The sequence below is a fragment of the Paroedura picta genome, chromosome 2 (assembly GCF_049243985.1).
Source record: "Paroedura picta isolate Pp20150507F chromosome 2, Ppicta_v3.0, whole genome shotgun sequence".
Lineage (NCBI taxonomy): Eukaryota > Metazoa > Chordata > Lepidosauria > Squamata > Gekkonidae > Paroedura > Paroedura picta.
The window spans coordinates 173287560-173304301 of NC_135370.1; the positions used below are offsets into that span (position 1 = coordinate 173287560).

The window sequence follows — 16742 nt, forward strand, 5'->3', positions numbered from 1 at the left end:
GGACTACAATTCCCAGGAGCCCTTGCCAGCATTCGCCAGCGAATGCTGGCAAGGGCTCCTGGGAATTGTAGTCCATGGACATCTGGAGGGCCGCAGTTTGACTACCCCTGAGCTAAGTGAACGGCTTGGAAAGCTTTCTGGCTACCAAGGCACATCCGATGAACCAGAGGTTTACCAAAAACAAAACAAAAAAAAGGGGGGGGGTTGAATATAAGCAGTTGTAGAAACCTTCAGCTGGACTCATCACCTGGGAAGAACGATGGGATAGAATTCTTTGTTTTTCTTTCAAGAAATGGATTTTTAAACTCTGCAGAATATTAAGAAATGACAGTACGCTGGTCACCTGGGGAAGAGTGTTTTTTTGTTTGTTTGTTTTTAAGCCAAACTCATGCCTGAAGTTCGAGAGAGAAGAGAAAGCAAGCACTGGAGATAGATCCAAGTGTCAGTGGACGGGCAGCGTTGCAGCCAAAAAACCCCACACTGGCTCCTGAAGAAAGGTGCCTCCTTCAAACATCCACTTCCTAGAAACTATTTTGCTTCACTCTGTACAGCCAACTTGGAATGCAAGCCAGCATTGTTAGCTGCACGCTGAAAAAGGGGGGCAGGGAGAAGAAGGGCTGTTTTTTTGTACCCCACATTTCACTCCCCGAAGGAGTCTCAAAGTGGCTTACAATTGTCTTCCTCTCCACACAAGAGACACCCTGCGAGCTAGAAGAAGAAGAAGAAGAAGAAGAAGAAGAAGAAGAAGAAGAAGAAGAAGAAGAAGAAGAAGAAGAGTTGGTTCTTATATGCCGCTTTTCCCTACCCGAAAGATGCTCAAAGCGGCTTACAGTCGCCTTCCCTTTCCTCTCCCCACAACAGACACCCTGTGAGGGAGGTGAGGCTGAGAGAGCCCTGATATCACTGCTCGGTCAGAACAGCTTTATCAGTGCTGTGGCGAGCCCAAGGTCACCCAGCTGGCTGCATGTGGGGGAGTGCAGAATCGAACCTGGCATGCCAGATTAGAAGTCCGCACTCCTAACCACTACCCCAAACTGGCTCACTAGGTGAGGATGAGAGAGCTCTAAGAGAACTGAGACTGGCTGAAGGTCACCAAGCTGGGGAATCAAAGCCAGCTCTCCAGATATATGAGAGAGAGAGAGAGAGAGAGAGAGAGAGAGTCTTGCTTAGTACCACAACGAGTTTGCGAGCAGATGTGAGATTTCCAGTTCACGTTTCGCTCTCTTCTTTATTTATCCTCCACCAGAATCCTCTAAGTGGCGACCTGCACCCGCCCTCCACAGCCACCCCCGCCTTCGCCCTTAGTGCGCGCCTCAAGTGCAGCAGATGCGCCAAACTCCCCCGTGCCACATGTTCGCAGAGGCCGTTCAGAATACGACCCACCCAAACCACGTACCTCGCTCCCGCTGCCTCGCCTCATGCCACCCGCTCTCTAAACCGGGGCATTCTCCTTGCGGGTCTCCCGGGCATCCTCTCCAACCCGACAGCCTCCTTCTGCACACGGGCCGAGCAGCTGTGCGGCTTCCGCTTCCCAAGCACCGGACGCGATGCTCCGGTTAATGCGCAAGAAACGGAGAAGGGCTGGAGGCAGGAGCTCTTGGGAAGCGGCTTCTCTTCCCAAGCTGTTCATGACATCACCGGTTCTATCAGTTGCCAACAGTTCGGGGAAACAGCAACCCATGAGGACCCCCCCCCCACACTGGCGCATGCCGGTGGCGGGGAGCACTAAACCTCGCCGGGCGAAACCGATTCAGGAGACGCAGGCGGTCTCCTTGCCAGTTCCAGCTCGGCCCCGCAGCGGGGCAACGCAATTCCCGTTTCTGCCACCCGGTTCCATTCCCACCCGCTTATGCAAGGCCGTTTCAGAAAGTGGCACCCTGCCAGGCTATTTAGAGAGTTCCCTCTCAGCAGCATTACGGCTTTGATTGGCCTAATGCGCTCAGGCTAAGGCAGGAAGCCTTTCCCAGGCTCGGATTGTCCCCAAAGACGAGGAGGCAGGCCAGAGGCCAAGCTCTGCAAAATGTTAGGGAAATGAAGTCAGGAGCAGTCCTGAGGGGGAAAGGCACCGATGCAGTAGCCGAAGAGGCTGGCGGGGGGGGGGGGGGGGAGGAGGAGCAGAGACTCCACTGCTTCAGTTTGACGCAGGCCGCATTCTGTCAGGGCAACCAAGGACGGTTTATAAATCCAAGTACCGTTTCAATATATGGAAGCCCCAGTTCTATTCTTATTTGTTTGCTTGGTTTATCTACTGCCTTTCTCCCCAACGGGCAAAGCATCGTTCTCCTCTCGGCCAATCAATCCTCAGAACGACCCTGTGAGGTAGGCCAGTCCAAGAACATGGGGCTGTCTGGCCTAAGGTCACTCAGTGAGTTTCCGTGGCAGCGTGGGGATTCAAACCCGGGCCTCCCAGATCCTGGATCAACGCTCTAACCGCTATACCACGTTGGCATGCAGACTGGCCAGTAAACCAGGGTTTGCTGTTTGGCACGGAGCCACGATTTCGTGGCTTGTCACGATGTGGGACAGCTGCAGAGCTGGCAAGTTCGGGATATAGTCCGAGGGTGACTGGCACAGCAAGGGCCCAGTCTTGTCGGATTTATTTGGTTTTTGAGGAGGGGGCGAGTGCGAACCACCCCAAAAACAGGATCGCCAACAGCTTGGAGAAAGCGTTGTGGCCCTTTAACAGAGGCTTAACGACAAGGGTTTGCAACACCTCTCTTGGTACCGAGTATTATAAGAATGTGGGAATGGCCACGGGGCGCATTTACCCAGCCAGGCTTCTCATTCGCTACTGGGGATTTGATGGCCTGTGTAGATGTTTAAAAACATTGCTTTGACAGCCGCTTCCACCACAGTGCAAGAATCCTCACTGGGGTGGTTGAAGATAACCTGAGGCAGCCATTCTGTGGCTTCCCCCACCTCCTGTGACAGGTGTTTTGTGGCTGGCCCCATCTTTTGTGACAGCTCTAGTGTAGCAACCATTTTGTGGCTGGCTCTACATCCTGTGACAGCCATTTTGTGGTTGGTCCCACCTCCTGTGACAGCCATTTTGTGGTTGGTCCCAGCTCCTGTGACAGGTTTTGTGTGGCTGGCTTCGTCTCCTGTGACAGATGTTTTGTGGCAGCCATTTTGTGGTTGGCCCCACCTCTTGTGACATGTTTTGTGGCAGCCATTTTGTGGTTGGCCCTACCTCCTGTGACAGCTGTTTTGTGGCAGCCATTTTGTGGCTGGCCACACCTCCTGTGACAGCTGTGCTGTGGCAGCCATTTTGTGGTTGGCCCCACCTCCTGTGACAGCTGTTTTGTGGCAGCCATTTTGTGGCTGGCCACACCTCCTGTGACAGCTGTTTTGTGGCAGCCATTTTGTGGCTGGCCACACCTCCTGTGACAGCTGTTTTGTGGCAGCCATTTTGTGGCTGACCACCCCTCCTGTGACAGCTGTGCTGCGGCAGCCATTTTGTGGCCATGCCCACCACGGTGTGTCAGGATCCCAGAGGTGCCCACAGGCTCCAACTGGTTGGAGTTCTTTTCCGCAGGATGTTATCTGCCTCCATCCCACGGGCAGCTTCTGCGGCTGAGTTCTGCACGTTAGGCCTCTAGCAAAGGGAGCAGCGCTAAGAGCCCAACCTCTCCCTTTGGGACTGAATGAATCCATCCACACCTACTGCAGAAGAACGGGAAAGCCACAGCCAATTTGGCAGGCTGAATGTAAAGAGGCCAGAGCTGCAAATCATGCAGAGATGCAACAGGCACAGTCCTCTGTGTGGGCTCCCGGGGGACCACATGTTTCCCAATGACTTAAGTTTCCCATGACACGGTGTAACTCCCTTGACACCCTTTCCCATGTTGCCCTGGGCTGGGCCTGACTTTCTTGCGTAGATCCACGCGGCACAAGGCAGGCACACACCCTCCCTGAGGGCAACGTGACATTTCATTTATTTTTATTAACATTTCCACTTGTACGGCGTCCTTCCCTAGGAGGCTCAGGGTGGCTCACCAAAGTCACGAATTACATAAACTCACATAAAATCGATCAAAGCAGAAGTCTCAGAAACAACTAACTGTAAAAGCAAATTTCAAGCTTTCAGACAAGCCGTCTGTTTTCCTTTTGAGAGAGGGGCTCATAAAGTGGAGCCATAACTTGGACGTTGGGCACTTTAAGGAGGGAGGCCAGAATTTTGGTGTTATTTCTTGGCCTCAACCATAAGCCTGGCAGAATGGTTCTGTTTTGCAGTCCCGGTGGAATGGATTAAGGTCTCGGAGGGCCCTGATCTCCTCAGGCAGACCATTCCACCAGGCCAGGGCCGGAGCTGAAAAACCCTGGCTCCCGTTGAAGCCAGTTTTCCTTCTTTGGGGCCAGGGATCTTGAGCAGGTTTTGCTCACTGGATCTCACATCTCTTGGAAGAGGCGGTCAGATTTGGGCGCACACAGACTCGATTTGCACAACCCTCCAACTAGGGGAGGAGAGATTGCACAAGTGGTGTGGGCCGACGGCATGCTATGCACCACGTCTTTAAGCACATGTGCAACAAATTCTGGGGCTGGAGCCAGAAGCCTTGTGTCCTGAGGCCAGGAAAGCCTTGTAAAACTACCTGCCAGTTCTTGCTCCTTGGCCAATCTGCCCCGCAGCAGTTGGGAGCGGTCCTCAGAAAATCCGCCCGGATCGATTACTCTTTTGGTTACATCTTGTTCTTACCTGCACTGTGCTATCAAATGCCACACGCCTGTTCTACACAAAACGGAGCTTTCTGGCCGCTCTTATGTAACCATCCCGTCCCCCCTCTCCTGGCTTTCTGCTCTTTGTAGGTTGGGGTAATACACATATTGGTCAGCTAAATTTTACATTAATTTGGGATACAATCATAGAATTAGAAGGGACCTCCTGGGTCATCTAGTCCAACCCGCTGCACTATGCAGGACATTCACAACCCTATCGCTCATCCACTGTCACCTGCCACCCCCTTGAGCCTTCACAGAATCAGCCTCTCCGTCAGATGGCTCTCCAGCCTCTGTTTAAAAATCTCCAAAGATGGAGAACCCACCACCTCCCGAGGAAACCTGTTCCACTGAGGAACTGTTCTAACTGTCAGGAACTTCTTCCGGATGTTTAAGACGGAATTTCTTTTGAATTAATTTCATCCCATTGGTTCTGGTCCGTCCTCTACATGGCAGCCTTTTAAATACTTGAAGATGGTTATTAGATCCCCTCTCAGTCGTCTCCTCTCCACACAGGGGAGAAAAGCGGGGTGCAGAGGAAGTAAACAGATAATAAATAAATGGGCCAATCTATCTACAGTTTTAGCAGCTCATCGGATCTCAAAAGCTAAGCAGGGTCCGCCCTAGTCATGACTTGGATGGGAGACCACCAAAGGAAGTCCAGAGTTCCTCTGCAGAGTTAGGCAAAACCACATCTGTATGTCTCTCCACAGCATTTACACTAGGATAGTTTCTGAATGCTGTTTTAAACCCACTGTTTTGAACCCAGGTCAAGAACGGCATGCATTAGATGTGCACAAAGGGCAAATGCAGTTGCATGTTATGTGCATTCATCTCCTGGCTCTTTGGCATCCATCAAGGGGGTGGAATGGCAGTAGGAATCGCAGAGCACCTTCGCTCTGCCCTGGGTGGTCCAGCCTAGCCTGATCTTAACTGATCTGCGAAGTTAAGCAGGGTCAACCCTGGTTCCTACTTGGATGGGAGACAAAAGTCAAAGCTCCTGGTTGCTAGGCAGAAAAAGGCCATGAGGGGTGGCCATAAGCTTCTAAAACTGTGGTGCCCGCAGATGAACACGGAACTCCAAGTGATGTCTAATCACTTGGGGGGGGGGGTTCTTGATTTAAAAATTGGTCTATATGGAGCAACAACAATTTTCATAGAACGCATAGAATGCAAAAATAGTATTGTAATATATTTTATTTGCAATTTAAGTACAATTTGCCAGGTGCCCCCAGATGTCCCTCCAAAAGTGGGACAATCTGGTCACCTTAGTGGTCACCTTAATCGGAACAGAGTAAGGCGATACTATCCTTGTGCATGATCTGTTAATGCAGCCCCAAAATCGCATTTGCCTTTTTAGCTACTGCATCACAGAGCCAGTTTGGTGTCGTGGTTAGGAGTGTGGACTTCTAATCTGGCATGCCAGGTTCGATTCTGCACTCCCCCACGTGCAGCCAACTGATAAAGCTGTTCTGACCGAGCAGTGATATCAGGGCTCTCTCAGCCTCACCCACCTCTCAGGGTGTCTGTTGTGGGGAGAGGAAACAGAAGGCGACTGTAAGCTGCTTGGAGACTCCTTCAGGTAGAGAAAAGCGGTGCTGTGGCGAGCCCAAGGTCACCCAGCTGGTTGCACGTGGGGGAGCTGGGAAGTCCTAATCACCACACCAAGCTGAAAAGAGGGAACGCTCTTCTTCTGCGAACTCTTGCAGCCTCTGCCAGCCCTCTGATTAACCTACAAGCTCAGTTTTTGCAGAGGAAGAAGCTTCTAGGCCAGGGGTAGTCAAACTGCGGCCCTCCAGATGTCCATGGACTACAATTCCCAGGAGCCCCTGCCAGCATTCGCTGGCAGGGGGCTCCTGGGAATTGTAGTCCATGGACATCTGGAGGGCCGCAGTTTGACTACCCCTGTTCTAGGCGGATTCCCATAAGAATCGCAATCTCACAGCCCGCCAAAAACGCAGCGTTGGGTGAAGCATGCAAACGAAAGATCACCGGCACCGCCACCGACGGGGGTCCTGCCCTTATACAGCAACGGAAACACCCCAAAGCCACAACTTTGCTTCCGAAACCTCCGGTGACAAACAGCTCGAAAAAGGAAAGGGAGAAGCATTCTGCCACCTGCCACTCGCTCTCGGAAGGCAGACAGACCACAGACGGTCAGGCCAACTGCCGTCACAGTGAGATGGCCTGGACCAGGGAGGCTCAGGGCACACGTGGCGACCATCAAGAATCCGGAGACCATGAAGAGCGAGAAAAAATGAGCGGCTACATAGAAAGAGAAGGCCAAAACAGAAGCCGTTAAGTCTGGAAGCAAAAATATAGTTTGCTGTGCTATATTTGCAAAGGCCGTTTTGAGGCTTCCTCATCTGCTAGTTCAGGGAACCCAGACCTTTTAAAGTCTGCGGGGCACTTTCGGAATTCTGACACAGTGTGGTGGTTGCAGCCACAAAATGGCTGCCACTGGAGGCGGGGCCAGCACAAAATGGCTGCTGCTGCTTACCTTCATCATAGAGACGAGAAGATCAGGATACTCAGGTTTTAAAGGTAAAGGTAAAAGTATCCTCTGTGCAAGCACCGGGTCTTGTCTGACCCTTGGGGTGACGCCCTCTAGCGTTTTCATGGCAGACTCAATACGGGGTGGTTTGCCAGTGCCTTCCCCAGTCATTACCGTTTACCCCCCCAGCTGCAAGCTGGGTACTCATTTTACCGACCTCGGAAGGATGGAAGGCTGAGTCAACCTTGAGCCGGCTGCTGGGATCGAACGCCCAACCTCATGGGCAGAGATTCAGACTGCATGTCTGCTGCCTTACCACTCTGCGCCACAAGAGGCTCATACTCATATTTTAGGCTCCTCTAATAACAGCATATGTTCTCCCAGTTTCTGGGATATTCCTTCCACATACAAATCCATGCCCATGTATATCCAAATTTTGGAGACACACCTGTTAAGAAAAGCATTTCTAGTAGCTCACTTTAACATCTTTCCCTCAAATTTCACCCGAGGTAGATTTTTGAAGATCCCTTCTCAGGAGAGATACTGTTTGCATGGATGTAGTGTCTCCGACAAGTTGTACCACATACTTTGGGTGTGTCCTAAGTTTGGTGTTTTGAACTTTGGTGCTGGAGAAGACTCTTGCGAGACCCTTGGACTGCAAGGCGAACAAACCGGTCAGTCCTAGAGGAGATCAGCCCTGACAGCTCTTTAGAAGGCCAGATCCTGAAGATGAAGCTCAAATACTTTGGCCACCTCATGAGAAGGAACGACTCCCTGGAGAAGAGCCTAATGCTGGGAGCGATCGAGGGCAAAAGAAGAAGGGGACGACAGAGAATGAGGTGGCTGGATGGAGTCACTGAAGCAGTCGGTGCAAACTTAAATGGACTCCGGGGAATGGTAGAGGACAGGAAGGCCTGGAGGATCATTGTCCATGGGGTCGCGATGGGTGGACATGACTTTGCACCTAACAACAACAACAACAACAACAAGTTTGGTGTACATTGTCGCCCTTTTGCTAACTATCTGAAGAAACTGAAATTCAGCTGTGTTGATGAGAAACATTGGATTAAAATGATACTAAATGTGAGGGACTCAACAAATTATTCTAAAAGTAGCTAAGTCCTTGCTGGCAATTTTAAATGAAAACCTTTTTACGATGGAATCTACATCTGGAACTGTTGGAAATTTTCGTTTTACGCTTTGCAATTTTATGCTAAAAAAAGGGATTCAGATTCTGATTGTGATTCTGCCTACCTTCATTCCCCTCAGTGATTTGTGTTTTGCTGTGACAGCAGCATTTTAAAAAATCTGTACAGCCAATCAAACCTCCCGTGGCAAGCCAGAAGCCTTGCTGGGCAAACAACCCTGTTTGTTCCATGCCCGCTTTCTTAAAACAAAAAGTCCCTCAGTGGGCACCAAGTTGGGGACCCCTGCGCTGGTTCCGTACCGAGGCTGTGCATTCCTGAGGCTCCTCTCCCGCCTGCAATGCTCTCCGTGTGGCCGACTGGACCCTCATGGCCTCTTTCGAAATCTAATATTGGCTCCCAGCTGGAGCAGACACTCATGGAACGGGGTCACTCCCTGGTTTGTAAACAGAGGGGTCGTTCTAAACTGAGCGCCTGGCCAAAGGGCAGTCGCAGGAGATGCCAAATTCCTGCTGAAGCTGAACTAAGAGGTTTCCATCGTCTGCCTTCCCCTGGGCTTAATAGATAATTTTGCCCTGCATGGCACCGTCCAGCCTTTTCTGGTGCCACCACTGGCTTCTAGAGAGGAGGTGGGGCCAAATGCGTCTTTTGCCCAGCAAGGCTTTTGATTGGCTCTCGGGGATTGGATCGGCTGTGCAGGTTTTTAAAATGTCGCTTTGGCAGCGGTTCCTGATGCCGCACAAGACCTCCACTGTGTGACAGATGATAAGCCACTGTAGCCATTTTATGGCTGGCTTCCCCTACTTAAGCGGCTGCTTTATGGTCACCATCTTGTGCTGGTCACAGAATCATAGAGTTGGAAGTGACCTCTTGGGTCATCTAGTCCAACCCCCTGCATTGTGCAGGACACTCACAACCCTATCACTCATCCACTGTCACCTGCCACCCCCTTGAACCTTCACAGAATCAGCCTCTCCGTCAGATGGCTCTCCAGCCTCTGTTTAAAAATCTCCAACAAGGGAGAACCCATCACCTCCCAAGGAAGCCTTTTCCACTGAGAAACTTCTCTGTCAGGAACTTATTCCGGAGGTTTAGACGGAATTTAGAATCATAGAATTATAGAGTTGGAAGGGACCTCCTGGGTCATCTAGTCCAACCCCCTGCATTATGCAGGACACTCACAACCCTATCGCTTATCCACTGTCACCTGCCACCCCCTTGAACCTTCACAGAATCAGCCTCTCCGTCAGATGGCTCTCCAGCCTCTGTTTAAAAATCTCCAACAAGGGAGAACCCATCACCTCCCAAGGAAGCCTTTTCCACTGAGAAACTTCTCTGTCAGGAACTTATTCCGGAGGTTTAGACGGAATTTAGAATCATAGAATTATAGAGTTGGAAGGGACCTCCTGGGTCATCTAGTCCAACCCCCTGCATTATGCAGGACACTCACAACCCTATCGCTTATCCACTGTCACCTGCCACCCCCTTGAACCTTCACAGAATCAGCCTCTCCGTCAGATGGCTCTCCAGCCTCTGTTTAAAAATCTCCAACAAGGGAGAACCCATCACCTCCCAAGGAAGCCTTTTCCACTGAGAAACTTCTCTGTCAGGAACTTATTCCGGAGGTTTAGACGGAATTTAGAATCATAGAATTATAGAGTTGGAAGGGACCTCCTGGGTCATCTAGTCCAACCCCCTGCATTATGCAGGACACTCACAACCCTATCGCTTATCCACTGTCACCTGCCACCCCCTTGAACCTTCACAGAATCAGCCTCTCCGTTAGATGGCTCTCCAGCCTCTGTTTAAAAATCTCCAACAAGGGAGAACCCATCACCTCCCAAGGAAGCCTTTTCCACTGAGAAACTGCTCTGTCAGGAACTTCTTCCTGATGTTTAGACAGAATTTAGAATCATAGAATCATAGAGTTTGAAGGGACCTCCTGGGTCATCTAGTCCAACCCCCTGCACTATGTAGGACACATCCTTATTGCTCATCCACTGTAACCTGCCACCTCCTTGAACCTTCAAAAAGGTTGGGGACACTCATCTTACCCAGAGAGTTTTAATTACTTGTCCTAACTGAAGTCCTTTTGTTAGAAGGCTGATTCTGTGAAGGCTCAAGGGGGTGGCAGGTGACAGTGGGTGAGCGAGAGGGTTGTGAGTGTCCTGCATAGTGCAGGGGGTTGGACTAGACGACCCAGGAGGTCCCTTCCAACTCTATGATTCTATGATTCTAAAGGCATTCCAGCAGAATCCAGAGCCACAACAAAATAACATGTTATTTCACTGAGCTTCTATCACAAATTTGTTGCATTCGATACTGTGGATCCATTCTGCCAACGGCCGCATCTCACTAGGAGGGGAAATTGCAGCTTGATTTGATCTTATGCTCTGAAAGGTAACATGATATGCCCAAATCCCTAGCACAGCTACGGCCGTCAGCTGTGAAGTTGGCAAACCCATAAAACAGGCTTTCTCAACCAGGGTTTCATGAAACCCCCTGGGGTTTCTTGACAGCCCTGGAAGGGTTTCCTGAATAGGTGAGAGTTGATTAATTTTTAAAATATATTTTTTAATTTATTAAACATTTAGTTTAGTTGACTTGATTTATTGCCCGCCACTCCCTTACGGCTCGTGGCAGATTACAGTAACTGGGTAAACCTCATAAAAACCCCAAATTAAAATCCCAGTATAAAACACACACAGTAAACAGCTGCCAAAAGATGCACGGCGGAAAAAACAATATCCTCAAAACTCAGTTTATCCCAGGAGTAGGAGGAAGAAGGGTGCAGATATTACTAGCAACCGTCCAATCTTGGAAGGGGGGGCATACATATCACCCTGTCCATACTGACCTCAACCATAGACCTGATGGAAGAGCTCCATTTTTCAGGCCCTGTGGAATGCCAAAAGCTCCCCGCAGGGCCTAAAGTTCTTCAGGGAGCTCATTCCACCAGGCAGGGGCCAGGACCACAAAGGCCCTGGCCCTGGAATTTATCAGGTGATATGATTATATACAGTCATGTCAAACCACCCCCCTCTCCCAAAAAGCCAATGACGGGCCTGGAGGGGGTGGGAAGGGAAGGGGTGTGTCCACAGCCATGCTTCCCAAGCATATTCTGCACAATTGTGCCGCATGTGGGATTTCTTGAAGCCTGGAGAATGTTTCAGGGATTTCTCAATGGTCAAAAAGTTGAGGAAGGTTGCCGTAACCTAACATTGCGACAGCTGAGTACAATACAGGCGTGTCAAAGCTTTTATCACAATGCACTTCTGGGGAAAGCAGCCATACCCATTAATTTATGGGAGCATTTTTGGCCCAGGTTTTTTCCTTATGGCTCTCCTTTGTTTTGCAACAAACTTTGGACAGCCAAGACACGCTTTGTCTCTGTTTAAACGGGAGGCACATCGGAACCGGATTAACAAAAGACATGCCTTGGAAGGAGACTAGCTGGTGTGGTAGAGGAGGGCCTGGAGCAGGGGTAGTCAAACTGCGGCCTCCAGATGTCCATGGACTACAATTCCCAAGAGCCCCTGCCAGCAAAAGCTGGCAGGGACTCCTGGGAATTGTAGTCCATGGACATCTGGAGGGCCACAGTTTGACTACCCCTGGCCTGGAGTTTGGTGGCAGAGCGCCGTAAGAAGCAAATTAATTCAACGCCCCGGCAATCGAGCTAAGCTGCCTCCTTGCATCTCCCAAAAGATGTGAGCCAGTCCTTAGCAGCCTGGCCTAAGAAATCTGCATCCCACACGTTGACTTTTTCAATTTTGTAACATCTTGCCGGGTGAGTTTCGGTTAGCTATAAAGGTTACGCAACGTTTCGATCGGTCCGAATCAAAGGGAATGCACCGGTTTGGGGCTCGTTCTTAATCAGAAAGCCCAAAGGCCAGAGCGACAAATCTCACAGACGCAAAAGCAGTTTTAGCTGCGGCGGGCCATTCTTGGCTATTGAGAGATTTTAAACACATTTCTTGCAACGGCTTTAGCAGTTCTGTCGTGGTGTGTGGTTGCGTCCAACTGGGCTTCCCAACTATGGTACGGTGGGGTCATACGGCACCAAGAAGGCCCTTCAATGGGGCCGCAGCGGTGGAGTTTTCAAAATGGCGGCTGAAGAGAGCCCTCACACCCTGTGCCTGCCGTTTCCGGCTCCAGGTGAAGAGGAAAGAAAGTTCTACCCTTATTTGGGCAGGTTGACCCGCCCCCCTCCCAAAGTGGCCAATGATAGACCTGGAGGGGATGGGAAGGGGAGGGGCTCTGTCAATTGTAAACCCCTTTGAGACTCCTTAGGGTAGTAAAAAGTGGGATATAAAAAAAACAACTTCATCATTAACTTTTTTCTCCATAAGCCCACCTGAGTTTTATCTCAGGTGGGCAGCTATGTTGACCTGCAGAAGAGCCAGAGAGGTCTAGTAGCACTTTAGAGACCAATGAGGTTTCTAGGATATCCCCATCGTAAGGGCCCAAGGATCTCCAGTCCTACCTACATCTGAAGAAAGGAGTTTTTTTAACTCTTGAAGGCTTATATCCCAAACACCTTGTCAGCTTTTAATGTTGGCTCTCGATTTCAAGACAATTACTGGACCCTGAAAGGGCTTGCCTTGACCAGGGCCTGTTTTTGAAACATTACAGGCCTCAAATAGCTTTATTTGGCCTTCTGGTCCACAGAATTGACCATAGGTCCACAGTATGTTGAATCTTTTTCTGTAAATAAGCCAACTGGCTATAACCATTATTGTATTTATCGTATATTTTACTCATACTGGTTTTATTGGATGCCTGAGCAGTCAGTGAAGTAGAATCGGAATACCTTTATCGGCATAAAGAATCGGAAAAAAAACAAAGCATTAACATTGACAAGAACAGTTTTATGCAGTTACATAGCTCACGGCCAAAAGTCTGCAAGGCATTTGCATGTATGTATTGATTTTATTGAGCCCATGCTAAAAGCCTTGGGTTTTTAACCTGATTAATAAATACTGGAACTCTATTTTTAAAATTGCTTTTCACCCTGCATAGGCTTAAATTGATTTCCCTTGTGTTGACCTTTCTAGGTGCCTGACTTTTGTGTGGGTCAGGATATTTTCTCTTTTTTTTAGTCTTTAAGGTGCTCCTGGATTTATTTCATTCATCCATCCATCCATCCATCCATCCATCCATCCATCCATCCATCCATCCATCCATCCATCCATCCATCCTTGAATCTGTATACCGCTGCTCCCAGCAAGCTAGCTCGCGGAGGTTCACAGAAGAAAAAGATAAAGGATCAAAAATACAAATACAAAGAATATCCAATAAAATTTCCCCTAAACAATCCCAATGATGTGGATCCAACTCCCCATCAGGGGATGGTTTTTATATTATTATTTTTTTTGTAATGCATTTTAGCCTCTCCTCTCCACACAGCTGTGAGGGTTCATTGCTAACTTTGCCAGCATCCCATTTCCTTCCTCCTTAGTGCTGGTGAAACACACAAGAAGGCAGAAGCAGCCTGAACGTGTCCTTCTTTCCATGCTTCTACTCTCAGAAAGGGGATGTACATGTTTCTTTCAAAAGGACATGGGTGCACACCGGCAGGGAAACCACAAGAATGCTTTAAAAACCGATAAGGCATTGTCAAAACAGACAAATCTTTCCTGGGCCATGCAGAATTGTAAGAGTGGGAAGGGGCCATCCTGGCCATGTAGTCCAACTCCCTGCTCATTTCAGGATCAGCCTAAAGCAGCGGTTCTCGACCAAAAGAAATTCCATCTAAACATCCAGAAGAAGATCTTGAATGTTAGAGCAGTTCCTCAGTGGAACAGGCTTCCTCGGGAGGTGGTGGGTTCTTCATCTTTGGAGATTTTTAAACAGAGGCTGGAGAGCCATCTGACGGAGAGGCTGATTCTGCGAAGGCAAAGGGGTGGCAGGTGACAGTAGATGAGCGATTCGGATGTGAGCGTCCTGCATAGTGCAGGGGGTTGGACTAGATCAGTGGTCCCCAACCTGCGGGCCACGGCCCGGCGCCGGGCCGCGGCGGCCATGGCGCCGGGCCGCTGCTCCCTCTCCCCGCCCCCCCCCCCCCCCGCAGTAAAAAACTTCCCAGGCCGCAAGCTTGCGGCCCGGGAAGCTACTTACTGCGGGAGGGCGGGGAGAGGGAATCAGGGCCGGGCCGCGCCCGTGCAGGCCGCGCCCGCTCGGCCCGATCCGCGGGCGCGGCCCGCGGGCGGCCCGATCCGTGGGTGCGGCCCGCGGGCGCGGCCGGGCGCGGCTCGCGGGTGCGGCCTGAAGCATGGGCGTGGTCCGCGCGGGCGCGGTCCCTGCGGCCGCGACCCAATGCCCTGCCGGTCCCCAGCCTAATAAAGGTTGGGGACCACTGGACTAGATGACCCAGGAGGTCCCTTCCAACTCTATGATTCTATGATCCTAATACCGCTACCCTTTAATACAGTTCCTCATGTTGTGGTGACCCCCCCAACCCTAAAATGATGCAAGGGTTCTTTCACAGATATTAAACCGAAACTGACCAATGGAATGAAGATCCATTGGTCATGATTGTATATCAATTGCTTATAAATTGGCGGGTGCCTTCAGTAGGAACGGCAACAGCGGCGCCCCCCCCCCCAGCCAAACTGCCCAGCTTGCCATGACCCCAGGGTTGAGAAACATTGGCCTAAAGCAGGGGTAGTCAAACTGTGGCCCTCCAGATGTCCATGGACTACAATTCCCAGGAGCCCTTGCCAGCATTCGCCAGCGAATGCTGGCAAGGGCTCCTGGGAATTGTAGTCCATGGACATCTGGAGGGCCACAGTTTGACTACCCCTGGCCCAAAGGATCCAGGAGAAGGATCTGTCCCGCCGCTGCTTGAAAGCCACCAGTGAGGGGGAGCTCCCCACCTCCTTAGGCAGCCCCTTCCACTGCTGAACTACTCGGACTGTGAAAAATTACTTCCTGATATATAGCCCATACCATTTTACATGTAGTTTAAACCCATTACTGCAGGTCCTGCCCCGTAGCGCTGGACCTGGCTAGAAGGTTGTCTGTGGGGCTGCCCTACAATCTAGGGAGAAGGCATTACAAGACAGCACCTGGACTTTCCTTCAGAGGCACCTGGACTTGAACCCAGCTCTTCAACTGCAGACCTACGCAGCCATTCTCCAAAACCACCCAAATCGGATGCAGGGGCAGGAGAAAAGGGGGAATGAGGGAGGGGCTCCTCCAGGGGGGGTACCCACACCACCCACTGTTATGCAGCAATATTCTTCTTTATTTATTGTTATTATGAATACCCTGCCCTTCCCTAGAGGCTCAGGGCAGTTCACCCAAGTTTAAAACATAGAACACTTATAAATAACACTTCAAAACCCCAAGATTCATGGTTATAATTACAACCAATCCGTCTATTTCACCTTCAGACCATCATAGATCAGGCTCAGATCAAATCAAGCCCAGCCTCTCCTTAGAACAGCTTTTTTCAACCTTTTTGACCATGGACGTACCGCTGAAAATTTTTCAGGCTTCCTGGCACCGGAAAGAGATGACAGCTGGCCAGACCTCCCTGCCACACACCTCCTAGAAGTGAGAGGAGCCTTAAAAAGGTTTAAAAGGCCGGGGTCCCTCCCTTCCCATCCTCTCCAGCCCCATAATTGGCCAACCGGGAAGAGGGCGGGTCAACCCACCCAAATAAAGTGTAGTGGTTAGGAGCACCAGCTTTTAATCTGGAGAGCTGGGTTTGATTCCCCGCTTCTCCTCCACCACGTGCAGCCAGCTGGGTGACCTTGATCTAGTCACAGTCCTGACAGAGCTGTCCTGACCGAGCAATAATATCAGGACTCTCTCAGCCTCAGCTCCCTCACAGGGTGTCTGTTGTGAGGAGAGGAGAGGGAAGGTGACTGGAAGCCGCTTTGAGACTCCGTCGGGTAGAGAAAAGCGGCATATAAGAACCAACTCTTCTTCTTCTTCAGTAATCTCAAGGCTCTCTCAGCCTCCCCTCCCTCACAGAGTGTCTGTTGTGGGGAGAGGAAAGGGAAGGCGACTGTAAGCTACTTGGAGACTCCTTCAGGTAGAGAAAAGCTGCATATAAGAACCAACTTCTCTTCTTTAGTAATATCAGGGCTCTCTCAGCCTCCCCTCCCTCACAGAGTGTCTGTTGTGGGGAGAGGAAAGGGGAAGGCGAACCTTGAGACTCCTTCAGGTAGAGAAAAGGGCTCATATAAGAACCAATTTTACTTCTATGTATATTCTAATCATACATACAAATGAATTACAGCTGGTTGCACCCGGGGGAGCACAGAATCAAACCCAGCTCACCAGATTAAAAGCCGCTGCTCTTAACCACGACACAACAGTGGCTTATGCCTATTTTCAAATACATCACATTTTCTAACATCCATTCACATTGCTTTCTT

The 16742-nt window shown here is 50.3% G+C and overlaps 1 protein-coding gene across 7 annotated transcripts in view; it reads right to left on the reverse strand.

Annotated features, from left to right (window-relative positions):
- Nucleotides 1-16742, reverse strand: part of ZBTB1 (zinc finger and BTB domain containing 1) — a 35416-nt gene that overhangs the window by 12844 nt on the left and 5830 nt on the right. For 2 of the 7 annotated variants that reach the window (XM_077323881.1, XM_077323877.1), the window contains exon 2: nucleotides 15834-15906. The exons of 3 other annotated variants lie outside the window; for them this stretch is intronic. The gene's annotated coding sequence lies outside the window, so the exon portion shown is untranslated. Of the gene's footprint in view, nucleotides 1-1396; nucleotides 2065-15833; nucleotides 15907-16742 lie in introns of those variants that run through there. 2 more of the 7 variants (XM_077323882.1, XM_077323878.1) reach the window with 1 other exon arrangement.